Below are 13,660 nucleotides of genomic sequence, written 5' to 3'. Positions count from 1 at the left end.
TCCGACCGGAGATGCGGTAAAAATAAAAAGGGGGGGTGCAACACGAGGACTTCCCAGGAGGTCACCCATCCTAGTACTACTCTCGCCCAAGCACGCTTAACTGCGGAGTTCTGATGGGATCCGGTGCATTAGTGCTGCTATGATCGCACCCATCATGCTACCAGCGAAAAACTAATATAATCCTATTACGACCTAGCCGCACCATGCCTATCCCATGCCAACCGGCGATCTGATCGATACCCATTGCTACGCGATGGGGTCGGTGCGATTTTCCTAAGAATCCATTGCCCGGTTGTCGTTCCGGTCCATCCGACCGGAGATGCGGTAAAAATAAAAAGGGGGGGTGCAACACGAGGACTTCCCAGGAGGTCACCCATCCTAGTACTACTCTCGCCCATGCGCGCTTAACTGCGGAGTTCTGATGGGATCCGGTGCATTAGTGCTGGTATGATCGCACCCATCATGCTACCAGCGAAAAACTAATATAATCCTATTACGACCTAGCCGCACCCTGCCTATCTCATGCCAACCGGCGATCTGACCGATACCCATTGCTACGCGATGGGGTCGGTGCGATTTTCCTAAAAATCCATTCCCTGGTTCTCGTTCCGGTCCATCCGACCAGAGATGCGGTAAAAATTAAAAGGGGGGTGCAACACGAGGACTTCCCAGGAGGTCACCCATCCTAGTACTACTCTCGCCCAAGCACGCTTAACTGCGGAGTTCTGATGGGATCCGGTGCATTAGTGCTGGTATGATCGCACCCATCATGCTACCAGCGAAAAACTAATATAATCCTATTACGACCTAGCCGCACCCTGCCTATCCCATGCCAACTGGCGATCTGATTGATAGCGATGGGGTCGGTGCGATTTTCCTAAGAATCCATTGCCCGGTTGTCGTTCCGGTCCATCCGACCGGAGATGCGGTAAAAATAAAAAGGGGGGGTGCAACACGAGGACTTCCCAGGAGGTCACCCATCCTAGTACTACTCTCGCCCAAGCACGCTTGACTGCGGAGTTCTGATGGGATCCGGTGCATTAGTGCTGGTATGATCGCACCCATCATGCTACCAGCGAAAAACTAATATAATCCTATTACGACCTAGCCGCACCATGCCTATCCCATGCCAACCGGCGATCTGATCGATACCCATCGCTACGCGATGGGGTCGGTGCGATTTTCCTAAGAATCCATTGCCCGGTTGTCGTTCCGGTCCATCCGACCGGAGATGCGGTAAAAATAAAAAGGGGGGGTGCAACACGAGGACTTCCCAGGAGGTCACCCATCCTAGTACTACTCTCGCCCAAGCACGCTTAACTGCGGAGTTCTGATGGGATCCGGTGCATTAGTGCTGGTATGATCGCACCCATCATGCTACCAGCGAAAAACTAATATAATCCTATTACGACCTAGCCGCACCATGCCTATCCCATGCCAACCGGCGATCTGATCGATACCCATTGCTACGCGATGGGGTCGGTGCGATTTTCCTAAGAATCCATTGCCCGGTTGTCGTTCCGGTCCATCCGACCGGAGATGCGGTAAAAATAAAAAGGGGGGGTGCAACACGAGGACTTCCCAGGAGGTCACCCATCCTCGTACTACTCTCGCCCAAGCACGCTTAACTGCGGAGTTCTGATGGGATCCAGTGCATTAGTGCTGGTATGATCGCACCCATCATGCTACCAGCGAAAAACTAATATAATCCTATTACGACCTAGCCGCACCCTGCCTATCTCATGCCAACCGGCGATCTGACCGATACCCATTGCTACGCGATGGGGTCGGTGCGATTTTCCTAAAAATCCATTCCCTGGTTCTCGTTCCGGTCCATCCGACCAGAGATGCGGTAAAAATTAAAAGGGGGGGTGCAACACGAGGACTTCCCAGGAGGTCACCCATCCTAGTACTACTCTCGCCCAAGCACGCTTAACTGCGGAGTTCTGATGGGATCCGGTGCATTAGTGCTGGTATGATCGCACCCATCATGCTACCAGCGAAAAACTAATATAATCCTATTACGACGTAGCCGCACCCTGCCTATCCCATGCCAACCGGCGATCTGATTGATAGCGATGGGGTCGGTGCGATTTTCCTAAGAATCCATTGCCCGGTTGTCGTTCCGGTCCATCCGACCGGAGATGCGGTAAAAATAAAAAGGGGGGGTGCAACACGAGGACTTCCCAGGAGGTCACCCATCCTAGTACTACTCTCGCCCAAGCACGCTTAACTGCGGAGTTCTGATGGGATCCGGTGCATTAGTGCTGCTATGATCGCACCCATCATGCTACCAGCGAAAAACTAATATAATCCTATTACGACCTAGCCGCACCATGCCTATCCCATGCCAACCGGCGATCTGATCGATACCCATTGCTACGCGATGGGGTCGGTGCGATTTTCCTAAGAATCCATTGCCCGGTTGTCGTTCCGGTCCATCCGACCGGAGATGCGGTAAAAATAAAAAGGGGGGGTGCAACACGAGGACTTCCCAGGAGGTCACCCATCCTAGTACTACTCTCGCCCAAGCACGCTTAACTGCGGAGTTCTGATGGGATCCGGTGCATTAGTGCTGGTATGATCGCACCCATCATGCTACCAGCGAAAAACTAATATAATCCTATTACGACCTAGCCGCACCATGCCTATCCCATGCCAACCGGCGATCTGATCGATACCCATCGCTACGCGATGGGGTCGGTGCGATTTTCCTAAGAATCCATTGCCCGGTTGTCGTTCCGGTCCATCCGACCGGAGATGCGGTAAAAATAAAAAGGGGGGGTGCAACACGAGGACTTCCCAGGAGGTCACCCATCCTAGTACTACTCTCGCCCATGCGCGCTTAACTGCGGAGTTCTGATGGGATCCGGTGCATTAGTGCTGGTATGATCGCACCCATCATGCTACCAGCGAAAAACTAATATAATCCTATTACGACCTAGCCGCACCCTGCCTATCTCATGCCAACCGGCGATCTGACCGATACCCATTGCTACGCGATGGGGTCGGTGCGATTTTCCTAAAAATCCATTCCCTGGTTCTCGTTCCGGTCCATCCGACCAGAGATGCGGTAAAAATTAAAAGGGGGGTGCAACACGAGGACTTCCCAGGAGGTCACCCATCCTAGTACTACTCTCGCCCAAGCACGCTTAACTGCGGAGTTCTGATGGGATCCGGTGCATTAGTGCTGGTATGATCGCACCCATCATGCTACCAGCGAAAAACTAATATAATCCTATTACGACCTAGCCGCACCATGCCTATCCCATGCCAACCGGCGATCTGATCGATACCCATCGCTACGCGATGGGGTCGGTGCGATTTTCCTAAGAATCCATTGCCCGGTTGTCGTTCCTGTCCATCCGACCGGAGATGCGGTAAAAATAAAAAGGGGGGGTGCAACACGAGGACTTCCCAGGAGGTCACCCATCCTAGTACTACTCTCGCCCAAGCACGCTTAACTGCGGAGTTCTGATGGGATCCGGTGCATTAGTGCTGGTATGATCGCACCCATCATGCTACCAGCGAAAAACTAATATAATCCTATTACGACCTAGCCGCACCCTGCCTATCTCATGCCAACCGGCGATCTGACCGATACCCATTGCTACGCGATGGGGTCGGTGCGATTTTCCTAAAAATCCATTCCCTGGTTCTCGTTCCGGTCCATCCGACCAGAGATGCGGTAAAAATTAAAAGGGGGGTGCAACACGAGGACTTCCCAGGAGGTCACCCATCCTAGTACTACTCTCGCCCAAGCACGCTTAACTGCGGAGTTCTGATGGGATCCGGTGCATTAGTGCTGGTATGATCGCACCCATCATGCTACCAGCGAAAAACTAATATAATCCTATTACGACCTAGCCGCACCCTGCCTATCCCATGCCAACCGGCGATCTGATTGATAGCGATGGGGTCGGTGCGATTTTCCTAAGAATCCATTGCCCGGTTGTCGTTCCGGTCCATCCGACCGGAGATGCGGTAAAAATACAAAGGGGGGGTGCAACACGAGGACTTCCCAGGAGGTCACCCATCCTAGTACTACTCTCGCCCAAGCACGCTTAACTGCGGAGTTCTGATGGGATCCGGTGCATTAGTGCTGCTATGATCGCACCCATCATGCTACCAGCGAAAAACTAATATAATCCTATTACGACCTAGCCGCACCATGCCTATCCCATGCCAACCGGCGATCTGATCGATACCCATTGCTACGCGATGGGGTCGGTGCGATTTTCCTAAGAATCCATTGCCCGGTTGTCGTTCCGGTCCATCCGACCGGAGATGCGGTAAAAATAAAAAGGGGGGGTGCAACACGAGGACTTCCCAGGAGGTCACCCATCCTAGTACTACTCTCGCCCATGCGCGCTTAACTGCGGAGTTCTGATGGGATCCGGTGCATTAGTGCTGGTATGATCGCACCCATCATGCTACCAGCGAAAAACTAATATAATCCTATTACGACCTAGCCGCACCCTGCCTATCTCATGCCAACCGGCGATCTGACCGATACCCATTGCTACGCGATGGGGTCGGTGCGATTTTCCTAAAAATCCATTCCCTGGTTCTCGTTCCGGTCCATCCGACCAGAGATGCGGTAAAAATTAAAAGGGAGGTGCAACACGAGGACTTCCCAGGAGGTCACCCATCCTAGTACTACTCTCGCCCAAGCACGCTTAACTGCGGAGTTCTGATGGGATCCGGTGCATTAGTGCTGGTATGATCGCACCCATCATGCTACCAGCGAAAAACTAATATAATCCTATTACGACCTAGCCGCACCCTGCCTATCCCATGCCAACTGGCGATCTGATTGATAGCGATGGGGTCGGTGCGATTTTCCTAAGAATCCATTGCCCGGTTGTCGTTCCGGTCCATCCGACCGGAGATGCGGTAAAAATAAAAAGGGGGGGTGCAACACGAGGACTTCCCAGGAGGTCACCCATCCTAGTACTACTCTCGCCCAAGCACGCTTAACTGCGGAGTTCTGATGGGATCCGGTGCATTAGTGCTGGTATGATCGCACCCATCATGCTACCAGCGAAAAACTAATATAATCCTATTACGACCTAGCCGCACCATGCCTATCCCATGCCAACCGGCGATCTGATCGATACCCATTGCTATGCGATGGGGTCGGTGCGATTTTCCTAAGAATCCATTGCCCGGTTGTCGTTCCGGTTCATCCGACCGGAGATGCGGTAAAAATAAAAAGGTGGGGTGCAACACGAGGACTTCCCAGGAGGTCACCCATCCTAGTACTACTCTCGCCCAAGCACGCTTAACTGCGGAGTTCTGATGGGATCCGGTGCATTAGTGCTGGTATGATCGCACCCATCATGCTACCAGCGAAAAACTAATATAATCCTATTACGACCTAGCCGCACCCTGCCTATCTCATGCCAACCGGCGATCTGACCGATACCCATTGCTACGCGATGGGGTCGGTGCGATTTTCCTAAAAATCCATTCCCTGGTTCTCGTTCCGGTCCATCCGACCAGAGATGCGGTAAAAATTAAAAGGGGGGGTGCAACACGAGGACTTCCCAGGAGGTCACCCATCCTAGTACTACTCTCGCCCAAGCACGCTTAACTGCGGAGTTCTGATGGGATCCGGTGCATTAGTGCTGGTATGATCGCACCCATCATGCTACCAGCGAAAAACTAATATAATCCTATTACGACCTAGCCGCACCCTGCCTATCCCATGCCAACTGGCGATCTGATTGATAGCGATGGGGTCGGTGCGATTTTCCTAAGAATCCATTGCCCGGTTGTCGTTCCGGTCCATCCGACCGGAGATGCGGTAAAAATAAAAAGGGGGGGGGCAACACGAGGACTTCCCAGGAGGTCACCCATCCTAGTACTACTCTCGCCCAAGCACGCTTAACTGCGGAGTTCTGATGGGATCCGGTGCATTAGTGCTGGTATGATCGCACCCATCATGCTACCAGCGAAAAACTAATATAATCCTATTACGACCTAGCCGCACCATGCCTATCCCATGCCAACCGGCGATCTGATCGATACCCATTGCTACGCGATGGGGTCGGTGCGATTTTCCTAAGAATCCATTGCCCGGTTGTCGTTCCGGTCCATCCGACCGGAGATGCGGTAAAAATAAAAAGGGGGGGTGCAACACGAGGACTTCCCACGAGGTCACCCATCCTAGTACTACTCTCGCCCAAGCACGCTTAACTGCGGAGTTCTGATGGGATCCGGTGCATTAGTGCTGGTATGATCGCACCCATCATGCTACCAGCGAAAAACTAATATAATCCTATTACGACCTAGCCGCACCATGCCTATCCCATGCCAACCGGCGATCTGATCGATACCCATTGCTACGCGATGGGGTCGGTGCGATTTTCCTAAGAATCCATTGCCCGGTTCTCGTTCCGGTCCATCCGACCGGAGATACGGTAAAAATAAAAAGGGGGGGTGCAACACGAGGACTTCCCAGGAGGTCACCCATCCTAGTACTACTCTCGCCCAAGCACGCTTAACTGCGGAGTTCTAATGGGATCCGGTGCATTAGTGTTGGTATGATCGCACCCATCATGCTACCAGCGAAAAACTAATATAATCCTATTACGACCTAGCCGCACCCTGCCTATCCCATGCCAACCGGCGATCTGATCGATACCCATCGCTACGCGATGGGGTCGGTGCGATTTTCCTAAGAATCCATTGCCCGGTTCTCGTTCCGGTCCTTCCGACCGGAGATGCGGTAAAAATAAAAAGGGGGGGTGCAACACGAGGACTTCCCAGGAGGTCACCCATCCTAGTACTACTCTCGCCCAAGCACGCTGAACTGCGGAGTTCTGATGGGATCCGGTGCATTAGTGCTGGTATGATCGCACCCATCATGCTACCAGCGAAAAACTAATATAATCCTATTACGACCTAGCCGCACCCTGCCTATCCCATGCCAACTGGCGATCTGATTGATAGCGATGGGGTCGGTGCGATTTTCCTAAGAATCCATTGCCCGGTTGTCGTTCCGGTCCATCCGACCGGAGATGCGGTAAAAATAAAAAGGGGGGGTGCAACACGAGGACTTCCCAGGAGGTCACCCATCCTAGTACTACTCTCGCCCAAGCACGCTTAACTGCGGAGTTCTGATGGGATCCGGTGCATTAGTGCTGGTATGATCGCACCCATCATGCTACCAGCGAAAAACTAATATAATCCTATTACGACCTAGCCGCACCCTGCCTATCTCATGCCAACCGGCGATCTGACCGATACCCATTGCTACGCGATGGGGTCTGTGCGATTTTCCTAAAAATCCATTCCCTGGTTCTCGTTCCGGTCCATCCGACCAGAGATGCGGTAAAAATTAAAAGGGGGGGTGCAACACGAGGACTTCCCAGGAGGTCAACCATCCTAGTACTACTCTCGCCCAAGCACGCTTAACTGCGGAGTTCTGATGGGATCCGGTGCATTAGTGCTGGTATGATCGCACCCATCATGCTACCAGCGAAAAACTAATATAATCCTATTACGACCTAGCCGCACCCTGCCTATCCCATGCCAACCGGCGATCTGATTGATAGCGATGGGGTCGGTGCGATTTTCCTAAGAATCCATTGCCCGGTTGTCGTTCCGGTCCATCCGACCGGAGATGCGGTAAAAATAAAAAGGGGGGGTGCAACACGAGGACTTCCCAGGAGGTCACCCATCCTAGTACTACTCTCGCCCAAGCACGCTTAACTGCGGAGTTCTGATGGGATCCGGTGCATTAGTGCTGGTATGATCGCACCCATCATGCTACCAGCGAAAAACTAATATAATCCTATTACGACCTAGCCGCACCATGCCTATCCCATGCCAACCGGCGATCTGATCGATACCCATCGCTATGCGATGGGGTCGGTGCGATTTTCCTAAGAATCCATTGCCCGGTTGTCGTTCCGGTCCATCCGACCGGAGATGCGGTAAAAATAAAAAGGGGGGGTGCAACACGAGGACTTCCCAGGAGGTCACCCATCCTAGTACTACTCTCGCCCAAGCACGCTTAACTGCGGAGTTCTGATGGGATCCGGTGCATTAGTGCTGGTATGATCGCACCCATCATGCTACCAGCGAAAAACTAATATAATCCTATTACGACCTAGCCGCACCCTGCCTATCCCATGCCAACCGGCGATCTGATTGATAGCGATGGGGTCGGTGCGATTTTCCTAAGAATCCATTGCCCGGTTGTCGTTCCGGTCCATCCGACCGGAGATGCGGTAAAAATAAAAAGGGGGGGTGCAACACGAGGACTTCCCAGGAGGTCACCCATCCTAGTACTACTCTCGCCCAAGCACGCTTAACTGCGGAGTTCTGATGGGATCCGGTGCATTAGTGCTGCTATGATCGCACCCATCATGCTACCAGCGAAAAACTAATATAATCCTATTACGACCTAGCCGCACCATGCCTATCCCATGCCAACCGGCGATCTGATCGATACCCATTGCTACGCGATGGGGTCGGTGCGATTTTCCTAAGAATCCATTGCCCGGTTGTCGTTCCGGTCCATCCGACCGGAGATGCGGTAAAAATAAAAAGGGGGGGTGCAACACGAGGACTTCCCAGGAGGTCACCCATCCTAGTACTACTCTCGCCCATGCGCGCTTAACTGCGGAGTTCTGATGGGATCCGGTGCATTAGTGCTGGTATGATCGCACCCATCATGCTACCAGCGAAAAACTAATATAATCCTATTACGACCTAGCCGCACCCTGCCTATCTCATGCCAACCGGCGATCTGACCGATACCCATTGCTACGCGATGGGGTCGGTGCGATTTTCCTAAAAATCCATTCCCTGGTTCTCGTTCCGGTCCATCCGACCAGAGATGCGGTAAAAATTAAAAGGGGGGGTGCAACACGAGGACTTCCCAGGAGGTCACCCATCCTAGTACTACTCTCGCCCAAGCACGCTTAACTGCGGAGTTCTGATGGGATCCGGTGCATTAGTGCTGGTATGATCGCACCCATCATGCTACCAGCGAAAAACTAATATAATCCTATTACGACGTAGCCGCACCCTGCCTATCCCATGCCAACCGGCGATCTGATTGATAGCGATGGGGTCGGTGCGATTTTCCTAAGAATCCATTGCCCGGTTGTCGTTCCGGTCCATCCGACCGGAGATGCGGTAAAAATAAAAAGGGGGGGTGCAACACGAGGACTTCCCAGGAGGTCACCCATCCTAGTACTACTCTCGCCCAAGCACGCTTAACTGCGGAGTTCTGATGGGATCCGGTGCATTAGTGCTGCTATGATCGCACCCATCATGCTACCAGCGAAAAACTAATATAATCCTATTACGACCTAGCCGCACCATGCCTATCCCATGCCAACCGGCGATCTGATCGATACCCATTGCTACGCGATGGGGTCGGTGCGATTTTCCTAAGAATCCATTGCCCGGTTGTCGTTCCGGTCCATCCGACCGGAGATGCGGTAAAAATAAAAAGGGGGGGTGCAACACGAGGACTTCCCAGGAGGTCACCCATCCTAGTACTACTCTCGCCCATGCGCGCTTAACTGCGGAGTTCTGATGGGATCCGGTGCATTAGTGCTGGTATGATCGCACCCATCATGCTACCAGCGAAAAACTAATATAATCCTATTACGACCTAGCCGCACCCTGCCTATCTCATGCCAACCGGCGATCTGACCGATACCCATTGCTACGCGATGGGGTCGGTGCGATTTTCCTAAAAATCCATTCCCTGGTTCTCGTTCCGGTCCATCCGACCAGAGATGCGGTAAAAATTAAAAGGGGGGGTGCAACACGAGGACTTCCCAGGAGGTCACCCATCCTAGTACTACTCTCGCCCAAGCACGCTTAACTGCGGAGTTCTGATGGGATCCGGTGCATTAGTGCTGGTATGATCGCACCCATCATGCTACCAGCGAAAAACTAATATAATCCTATTACGACGTAGCCGCACCCTGCCTATCCCATGCCAACCGGCGATCTGATTGATAGCGATGGGGTCGGTGCGATTTTCCTAAGAATCCATTGCCCGGTTGTCGTTCCGGTCCATCCGACCGGAGATGCGGTAAAAATAAAAAGGGGGGGTGCAACACGAGGACTTCCCAGGAGGTCACCCATCCTAGTACTACTCTCGCCCAAGCACGCTTAACTGCGGAGTTCTGATGGGATCCGGTGCATTAGTGCTGCTATGATCGCACCCATCATGCTACCAGCGAAAAACTAATATAATCCTATTACGACCTAGCCGCACCATGCCTATCCCATGCCAACCGGCGATCTGATCGATACCCATTGCTACGCGATGGGGTCGGTGCGATTTTCCTAAGAATCCATTGCCCGGTTGTCGTTCCGGTCCATCCGACCGGAGATGCGGTAAAAATAAAAAGGGGGGGTGCAACACGAGGACTTCCCAGGAGGTCACCCATCCTAGTACTACTCTCGCCCATGCGCGCTTAACTGCGGAGTTCTGATGGGATCCGGTGCATTAGTGCTGGTATGATCGCACCCATCATGCTACCAGCGAAAAACTAATATAATCCTATTACGACCTAGCCGCACCCTGCCTATCTCATGCCAACCGGCGATCTGACCGATACCCATTGCTACGCGATGGGGTCGGTGCGATTTTCCTAAAAATCCATTCCCTGGTTCTCGTTCCGGTCCATCCGACCAGAGATGCGGTAAAAATTAAAAGGGGGGTGCAACACGAGGACTTCCCAGGAGGTCACCCATCCTAGTACTACTCTCGCCCAAGCACGCTTAACTGCGGAGTTCTGATGGGATCCGGTGCATTAGTGCTGGTATGATCGCACCCATCATGCTACCAGCGAAAAACTAATATAATCCTATTACGACCTAGCCGCACCCTGCCTATCCCATGCCAACTGGCGATCTGATTGATAGCGATGGGGTCGGTGCGATTTTCCTAAGAATCCATTGCCCGGTTGTCGTTCCGGTCCATCCGACCGGAGATGCGGTAAAAATAAAAAGGGGGGGTGCAACACGAGGACTTCCCAGGAGGTCACCCATCCTAGTACTACTCTCGCCCAAGCACGCTTGACTGCGGAGTTCTGATGGGATCCGGTGCATTAGTGCTGGTATGATCGCACCCATCATGCTACCAGCGAAAAACTAATATAATCCTATTACGACCTAGCCGCACCATGCCTATCCCATGCCAACCGGCGATCTGATCGATACCCATCGCTACGCGATGGGGTCGGTGCGATTTTCCTAAGAATCCATTGCCCGGTTGTCGTTCCGGTCCATCCGACCGGAGATGCGGTAAAAATAAAAAGGGGGGGTGCAACACGAGGACTTCCCAGGAGGTCACCCATCCTAGTACTACTCTCGCCCAAGCACGCTTAACTGCGGAGTTCTGATGGGATCCGGTGCATTAGTGCTGGTATGATCGCACCCATCATGCTACCAGCGAAAAACTAATATAATCCTATTACGACCTAGCCGCACCATGCCTATCCCATGCCAACCGGCGATCTGATCGATACCCATTGCTACGCGATGGGGTCGGTGCGATTTTCCTAAGAATCCATTGCCCGGTTGTCGTTCCGGTCCATCCGACCGGAGATGCGGTAAAAATAAAAAGGGGGGGTGCAACACGAGGACTTCCCAGGAGGTCACCCATCCTCGTACTACTCTCGCCCAAGCACGCTTAACTGCGGAGTTCTGATGGGATCCAGTGCATTAGTGCTGGTATGATCGCACCCATCATGCTACCAGCGAAAAACTAATATAATCCTATTACGACCTAGCCGCACCCTGCCTATCTCATGCCAACCGGCGATCTGACCGATACCCATTGCTACGCGATGGGGTCGGTGCGATTTTCCTAAAAATCCATTCCCTGGTTCTCGTTCCGGTCCATCCGACCAGAGATGCGGTAAAAATTAAAAGGGGGGGTGCAACACGAGGACTTCCCAGGAGGTCACCCATCCTAGTACTACTCTCGCCCAAGCACGCTTAACTGCGGAGTTCTGATGGGATCCGGTGCATTAGTGCTGGTATGATCGCACCCATCATGCTACCAGCGAAAAACTAATATAATCCTATTACGACGTAGCCGCACCCTGCCTATCCCATGCCAACCGGCGATCTGATTGATAGCGATGGGGTCGGTGCGATTTTCCTAAGAATCCATTGCCCGGTTGTCGTTCCGGTCCATCCGACCGGAGATGCGGTAAAAATAAAAAGGGGGGGTGCAACACGAGGACTTCCCAGGAGGTCACCCATCCTAGTACTACTCTCGCCCAAGCGCGCTTAACTGCGGAGTTCTGATGGGATCCGGTGCATTAGTGCTGCTATGATCGCACCCATCATGCTACCAGCGAAAAACTAATATAATCCTATTACGACCTAGCCGCACCATGCCTATCCCATGCCAACCGGCGATCTGATCGATACCCATTGCTACGCGATGGGGTCGGTGCGATTTTCCTAAGAATCCATTGCCCGGTTGTCGTTCCGGTCCATCCGACCGGAGATGCGGTAAAAATAAAAAGGGGGGGTGCAACACGAGGACTTCCCAGGAGGTCACCCATCCTAGTACTACTCTCGCCCATGCGCGCTTAACTGCGGAGTTCTGATGGGATCCGGTGCATTAGTGCTGGTATGATCGCACCCATCATGCTACCAGCGAAAAACTAATATAATCCTATTACGACCTAGCCGCACCCTGCCTATCTCATGCCAACCGGCGATCTGACCGATACCCATTGCTACGCGATGGGGTCGGTGCGATTTTCCTAAAAATCCATTCCCTGGTTCTCGTTCCGGTCCATCCGACCAGAGATGCGGTAAAAATTAAAAGGGGGGTGCAACACGAGGACTTCCCAGGAGGTCACCCATCCTAGTACTACTCTCGCCCAAGCACGCTTAACTGCGGAGTTCTGATGGGATCCGGTGCATTAGTGCTGGTATGATCGCACCCATCATGCTACCAGCGAAAAACTAATATAATCCTATTACGACCTAGCCGCACCATGCCTATCCCATGCCAACCGGCGATCTGATCGATACCCATCGCTACGCGATGGGGTCGGTGCGATTTTCCTAAGAATCCATTGCCCGGTTGTCGTTCCGGTCCATCCGACCGGAGATGCGGTAAAAATAAAAAGGGGGGGTGCAACACGAGGACTTCCCAGGAGGTCACCCATCCTAGTACTACTCTCGCCCATGCGCGCTTAACTGCGGAGTTCTGATGGGATCCGGTGCATTAGTGCTGGTATGATCGCACCCATCATGCTACCAGCGAAAAACTAATATAATCCTATTACGACCTAGCCGCACCCTGCCTATCTCATGCCAACCGGCGATCTGACCGATACCCATTGCTACGCGATGGGGTCGGTGCGATTTTCCTAAAAATCCATTCCCTGGTTCTCGTTCCGGTCCATCCGACCAGAGATGCGGTAAAAATTAAAAGGGGGGTGCAACACGAGGACTTCCCAGGAGGTCACCCATCCTAGTACTACTCTCGCCCAAGCACGCTTAACTGCGGAGTTCTGATGGGATCCGGTGCATTAGTGCTGGTATGATCGCACCCATCATGCTACCAGCGAAAAACTAATATAATCCTATTACGACCTAGCCGCACGATGCCTATCCCATGCCAACCGGCGATCTGATCGATACCCATCGC

The 13,660-nt window shown here is 52.7% G+C and overlaps 45 non-coding genes across 45 annotated transcripts; all 45 read right to left on the bottom strand.

Moving 5' to 3' along the window:
• Nucleotides 1-32: 32 nt before the first annotated feature.
• LOC122288298 lies at nucleotides 33-151 on the bottom strand. Its single transcript, XR_006235566.1, has one exon. It is a non-coding gene; the product is annotated as a 5S ribosomal RNA (ribosomal RNA).
• A 189-nt stretch (nucleotides 152-340) lies between these two features.
• LOC122288448 lies at nucleotides 341-459 on the bottom strand. Its single transcript, XR_006235709.1, has one exon. It is a non-coding gene; the product is annotated as a 5S ribosomal RNA (ribosomal RNA).
• Nucleotides 460-647: 188 nt separating this feature from the next.
• On the bottom strand, nucleotides 648-766 carry LOC122285444. Its single transcript, XR_006232779.1, has one exon. It is a non-coding gene; the product is annotated as a 5S ribosomal RNA (ribosomal RNA).
• Nucleotides 767-944: 178 nt separating this feature from the next.
• Nucleotides 945-1,063, bottom strand: LOC122287449. The gene has a single exon (XR_006234743.1). It is a non-coding gene; the product is annotated as a 5S ribosomal RNA (ribosomal RNA).
• Nucleotides 1,064-1,252: 189 nt separating this feature from the next.
• LOC122285443 lies at nucleotides 1,253-1,371 on the bottom strand. Its single transcript, XR_006232778.1, has one exon. It is a non-coding gene; the product is annotated as a 5S ribosomal RNA (ribosomal RNA).
• A 189-nt stretch (nucleotides 1,372-1,560) lies between these two features.
• LOC122288609 lies at nucleotides 1,561-1,679 on the bottom strand. Its single transcript, XR_006235865.1, has one exon. It is a non-coding gene; the product is annotated as a 5S ribosomal RNA (ribosomal RNA).
• A 189-nt stretch (nucleotides 1,680-1,868) lies between these two features.
• On the bottom strand, nucleotides 1,869-1,987 carry LOC122285442. Its single transcript, XR_006232777.1, has one exon. It is a non-coding gene; the product is annotated as a 5S ribosomal RNA (ribosomal RNA).
• Nucleotides 1,988-2,165: 178 nt separating this feature from the next.
• LOC122288297 lies at nucleotides 2,166-2,284 on the bottom strand. The gene has a single exon (XR_006235565.1). It is a non-coding gene; the product is annotated as a 5S ribosomal RNA (ribosomal RNA).
• A 189-nt stretch (nucleotides 2,285-2,473) lies between these two features.
• Nucleotides 2,474-2,592, bottom strand: LOC122285441. Its single transcript, XR_006232776.1, has one exon. It is a non-coding gene; the product is annotated as a 5S ribosomal RNA (ribosomal RNA).
• A 189-nt stretch (nucleotides 2,593-2,781) lies between these two features.
• Nucleotides 2,782-2,900, bottom strand: LOC122288447. The gene has a single exon (XR_006235708.1). It is a non-coding gene; the product is annotated as a 5S ribosomal RNA (ribosomal RNA).
• Nucleotides 2,901-3,088: 188 nt separating this feature from the next.
• Nucleotides 3,089-3,207, bottom strand: LOC122285440. The gene has a single exon (XR_006232775.1). It is a non-coding gene; the product is annotated as a 5S ribosomal RNA (ribosomal RNA).
• Nucleotides 3,208-3,396: 189 nt separating this feature from the next.
• Nucleotides 3,397-3,515, bottom strand: LOC122285439. The gene has a single exon (XR_006232774.1). It is a non-coding gene; the product is annotated as a 5S ribosomal RNA (ribosomal RNA).
• Nucleotides 3,516-3,703: 188 nt separating this feature from the next.
• On the bottom strand, nucleotides 3,704-3,822 carry LOC122285438. Its single transcript, XR_006232773.1, has one exon. It is a non-coding gene; the product is annotated as a 5S ribosomal RNA (ribosomal RNA).
• Nucleotides 3,823-4,000: 178 nt separating this feature from the next.
• LOC122288296 lies at nucleotides 4,001-4,119 on the bottom strand. The gene has a single exon (XR_006235564.1). It is a non-coding gene; the product is annotated as a 5S ribosomal RNA (ribosomal RNA).
• A 189-nt stretch (nucleotides 4,120-4,308) lies between these two features.
• On the bottom strand, nucleotides 4,309-4,427 carry LOC122288446. Its single transcript, XR_006235707.1, has one exon. It is a non-coding gene; the product is annotated as a 5S ribosomal RNA (ribosomal RNA).
• Nucleotides 4,428-4,615: 188 nt separating this feature from the next.
• Nucleotides 4,616-4,734, bottom strand: LOC122287348. Its single transcript, XR_006234645.1, has one exon. It is a non-coding gene; the product is annotated as a 5S ribosomal RNA (ribosomal RNA).
• Nucleotides 4,735-4,912: 178 nt separating this feature from the next.
• Nucleotides 4,913-5,031, bottom strand: LOC122285436. The gene has a single exon (XR_006232772.1). It is a non-coding gene; the product is annotated as a 5S ribosomal RNA (ribosomal RNA).
• Nucleotides 5,032-5,220: 189 nt separating this feature from the next.
• LOC122285434 lies at nucleotides 5,221-5,339 on the bottom strand. The gene has a single exon (XR_006232770.1). It is a non-coding gene; the product is annotated as a 5S ribosomal RNA (ribosomal RNA).
• Nucleotides 5,340-5,528: 189 nt separating this feature from the next.
• On the bottom strand, nucleotides 5,529-5,647 carry LOC122285433. Its single transcript, XR_006232769.1, has one exon. It is a non-coding gene; the product is annotated as a 5S ribosomal RNA (ribosomal RNA).
• Nucleotides 5,648-5,825: 178 nt separating this feature from the next.
• Nucleotides 5,826-5,944, bottom strand: LOC122287756. The gene has a single exon (XR_006235043.1). It is a non-coding gene; the product is annotated as a 5S ribosomal RNA (ribosomal RNA).
• A 189-nt stretch (nucleotides 5,945-6,133) lies between these two features.
• LOC122287120 lies at nucleotides 6,134-6,252 on the bottom strand. Its single transcript, XR_006234427.1, has one exon. It is a non-coding gene; the product is annotated as a 5S ribosomal RNA (ribosomal RNA).
• A 189-nt stretch (nucleotides 6,253-6,441) lies between these two features.
• Nucleotides 6,442-6,560, bottom strand: LOC122288595. Its single transcript, XR_006235852.1, has one exon. It is a non-coding gene; the product is annotated as a 5S ribosomal RNA (ribosomal RNA).
• A 189-nt stretch (nucleotides 6,561-6,749) lies between these two features.
• On the bottom strand, nucleotides 6,750-6,868 carry LOC122288254. Its single transcript, XR_006235523.1, has one exon. It is a non-coding gene; the product is annotated as a 5S ribosomal RNA (ribosomal RNA).
• A 178-nt stretch (nucleotides 6,869-7,046) lies between these two features.
• Nucleotides 7,047-7,165, bottom strand: LOC122285432. The gene has a single exon (XR_006232768.1). It is a non-coding gene; the product is annotated as a 5S ribosomal RNA (ribosomal RNA).
• A 189-nt stretch (nucleotides 7,166-7,354) lies between these two features.
• LOC122287638 lies at nucleotides 7,355-7,473 on the bottom strand. The gene has a single exon (XR_006234928.1). It is a non-coding gene; the product is annotated as a 5S ribosomal RNA (ribosomal RNA).
• A 178-nt stretch (nucleotides 7,474-7,651) lies between these two features.
• Nucleotides 7,652-7,770, bottom strand: LOC122285431. Its single transcript, XR_006232767.1, has one exon. It is a non-coding gene; the product is annotated as a 5S ribosomal RNA (ribosomal RNA).
• A 189-nt stretch (nucleotides 7,771-7,959) lies between these two features.
• LOC122285430 lies at nucleotides 7,960-8,078 on the bottom strand. Its single transcript, XR_006232766.1, has one exon. It is a non-coding gene; the product is annotated as a 5S ribosomal RNA (ribosomal RNA).
• Nucleotides 8,079-8,256: 178 nt separating this feature from the next.
• Nucleotides 8,257-8,375, bottom strand: LOC122288295. The gene has a single exon (XR_006235563.1). It is a non-coding gene; the product is annotated as a 5S ribosomal RNA (ribosomal RNA).
• A 189-nt stretch (nucleotides 8,376-8,564) lies between these two features.
• Nucleotides 8,565-8,683, bottom strand: LOC122288445. The gene has a single exon (XR_006235706.1). It is a non-coding gene; the product is annotated as a 5S ribosomal RNA (ribosomal RNA).
• A 189-nt stretch (nucleotides 8,684-8,872) lies between these two features.
• On the bottom strand, nucleotides 8,873-8,991 carry LOC122285429. Its single transcript, XR_006232765.1, has one exon. It is a non-coding gene; the product is annotated as a 5S ribosomal RNA (ribosomal RNA).
• Nucleotides 8,992-9,169: 178 nt separating this feature from the next.
• LOC122288294 lies at nucleotides 9,170-9,288 on the bottom strand. The gene has a single exon (XR_006235562.1). It is a non-coding gene; the product is annotated as a 5S ribosomal RNA (ribosomal RNA).
• Nucleotides 9,289-9,477: 189 nt separating this feature from the next.
• Nucleotides 9,478-9,596, bottom strand: LOC122288444. The gene has a single exon (XR_006235705.1). It is a non-coding gene; the product is annotated as a 5S ribosomal RNA (ribosomal RNA).
• A 189-nt stretch (nucleotides 9,597-9,785) lies between these two features.
• On the bottom strand, nucleotides 9,786-9,904 carry LOC122285428. Its single transcript, XR_006232764.1, has one exon. It is a non-coding gene; the product is annotated as a 5S ribosomal RNA (ribosomal RNA).
• Nucleotides 9,905-10,082: 178 nt separating this feature from the next.
• On the bottom strand, nucleotides 10,083-10,201 carry LOC122288293. The gene has a single exon (XR_006235561.1). It is a non-coding gene; the product is annotated as a 5S ribosomal RNA (ribosomal RNA).
• Nucleotides 10,202-10,390: 189 nt separating this feature from the next.
• LOC122288443 lies at nucleotides 10,391-10,509 on the bottom strand. The gene has a single exon (XR_006235704.1). It is a non-coding gene; the product is annotated as a 5S ribosomal RNA (ribosomal RNA).
• A 188-nt stretch (nucleotides 10,510-10,697) lies between these two features.
• LOC122285427 lies at nucleotides 10,698-10,816 on the bottom strand. The gene has a single exon (XR_006232763.1). It is a non-coding gene; the product is annotated as a 5S ribosomal RNA (ribosomal RNA).
• A 178-nt stretch (nucleotides 10,817-10,994) lies between these two features.
• LOC122287448 lies at nucleotides 10,995-11,113 on the bottom strand. Its single transcript, XR_006234742.1, has one exon. It is a non-coding gene; the product is annotated as a 5S ribosomal RNA (ribosomal RNA).
• A 189-nt stretch (nucleotides 11,114-11,302) lies between these two features.
• On the bottom strand, nucleotides 11,303-11,421 carry LOC122285426. The gene has a single exon (XR_006232762.1). It is a non-coding gene; the product is annotated as a 5S ribosomal RNA (ribosomal RNA).
• A 189-nt stretch (nucleotides 11,422-11,610) lies between these two features.
• On the bottom strand, nucleotides 11,611-11,729 carry LOC122288608. Its single transcript, XR_006235864.1, has one exon. It is a non-coding gene; the product is annotated as a 5S ribosomal RNA (ribosomal RNA).
• A 189-nt stretch (nucleotides 11,730-11,918) lies between these two features.
• LOC122285425 lies at nucleotides 11,919-12,037 on the bottom strand. Its single transcript, XR_006232761.1, has one exon. It is a non-coding gene; the product is annotated as a 5S ribosomal RNA (ribosomal RNA).
• A 178-nt stretch (nucleotides 12,038-12,215) lies between these two features.
• On the bottom strand, nucleotides 12,216-12,334 carry LOC122283171. Its single transcript, XR_006230651.1, has one exon. It is a non-coding gene; the product is annotated as a 5S ribosomal RNA (ribosomal RNA).
• Nucleotides 12,335-12,523: 189 nt separating this feature from the next.
• On the bottom strand, nucleotides 12,524-12,642 carry LOC122288442. Its single transcript, XR_006235703.1, has one exon. It is a non-coding gene; the product is annotated as a 5S ribosomal RNA (ribosomal RNA).
• Nucleotides 12,643-12,830: 188 nt separating this feature from the next.
• Nucleotides 12,831-12,949, bottom strand: LOC122285423. The gene has a single exon (XR_006232759.1). It is a non-coding gene; the product is annotated as a 5S ribosomal RNA (ribosomal RNA).
• A 189-nt stretch (nucleotides 12,950-13,138) lies between these two features.
• Nucleotides 13,139-13,257, bottom strand: LOC122288441. The gene has a single exon (XR_006235702.1). It is a non-coding gene; the product is annotated as a 5S ribosomal RNA (ribosomal RNA).
• Nucleotides 13,258-13,445: 188 nt separating this feature from the next.
• Nucleotides 13,446-13,564, bottom strand: LOC122285422. The gene has a single exon (XR_006232758.1). It is a non-coding gene; the product is annotated as a 5S ribosomal RNA (ribosomal RNA).
• Between the last annotated feature and the right edge of the window lie 96 nt (nucleotides 13,565-13,660).

The sequence above is a fragment of the Carya illinoinensis genome, chromosome 11, assembly GCF_018687715.1.
Source record: "Carya illinoinensis cultivar Pawnee chromosome 11, C.illinoinensisPawnee_v1, whole genome shotgun sequence".
In the NCBI taxonomy this organism is placed as follows: Eukaryota; Viridiplantae; Streptophyta; class Magnoliopsida; order Fagales; family Juglandaceae; genus Carya; species Carya illinoinensis.
The sequence above is the reverse complement of the archived record's forward strand: the minus strand, read 5'-3'. Positions and strand labels throughout refer to the sequence as shown.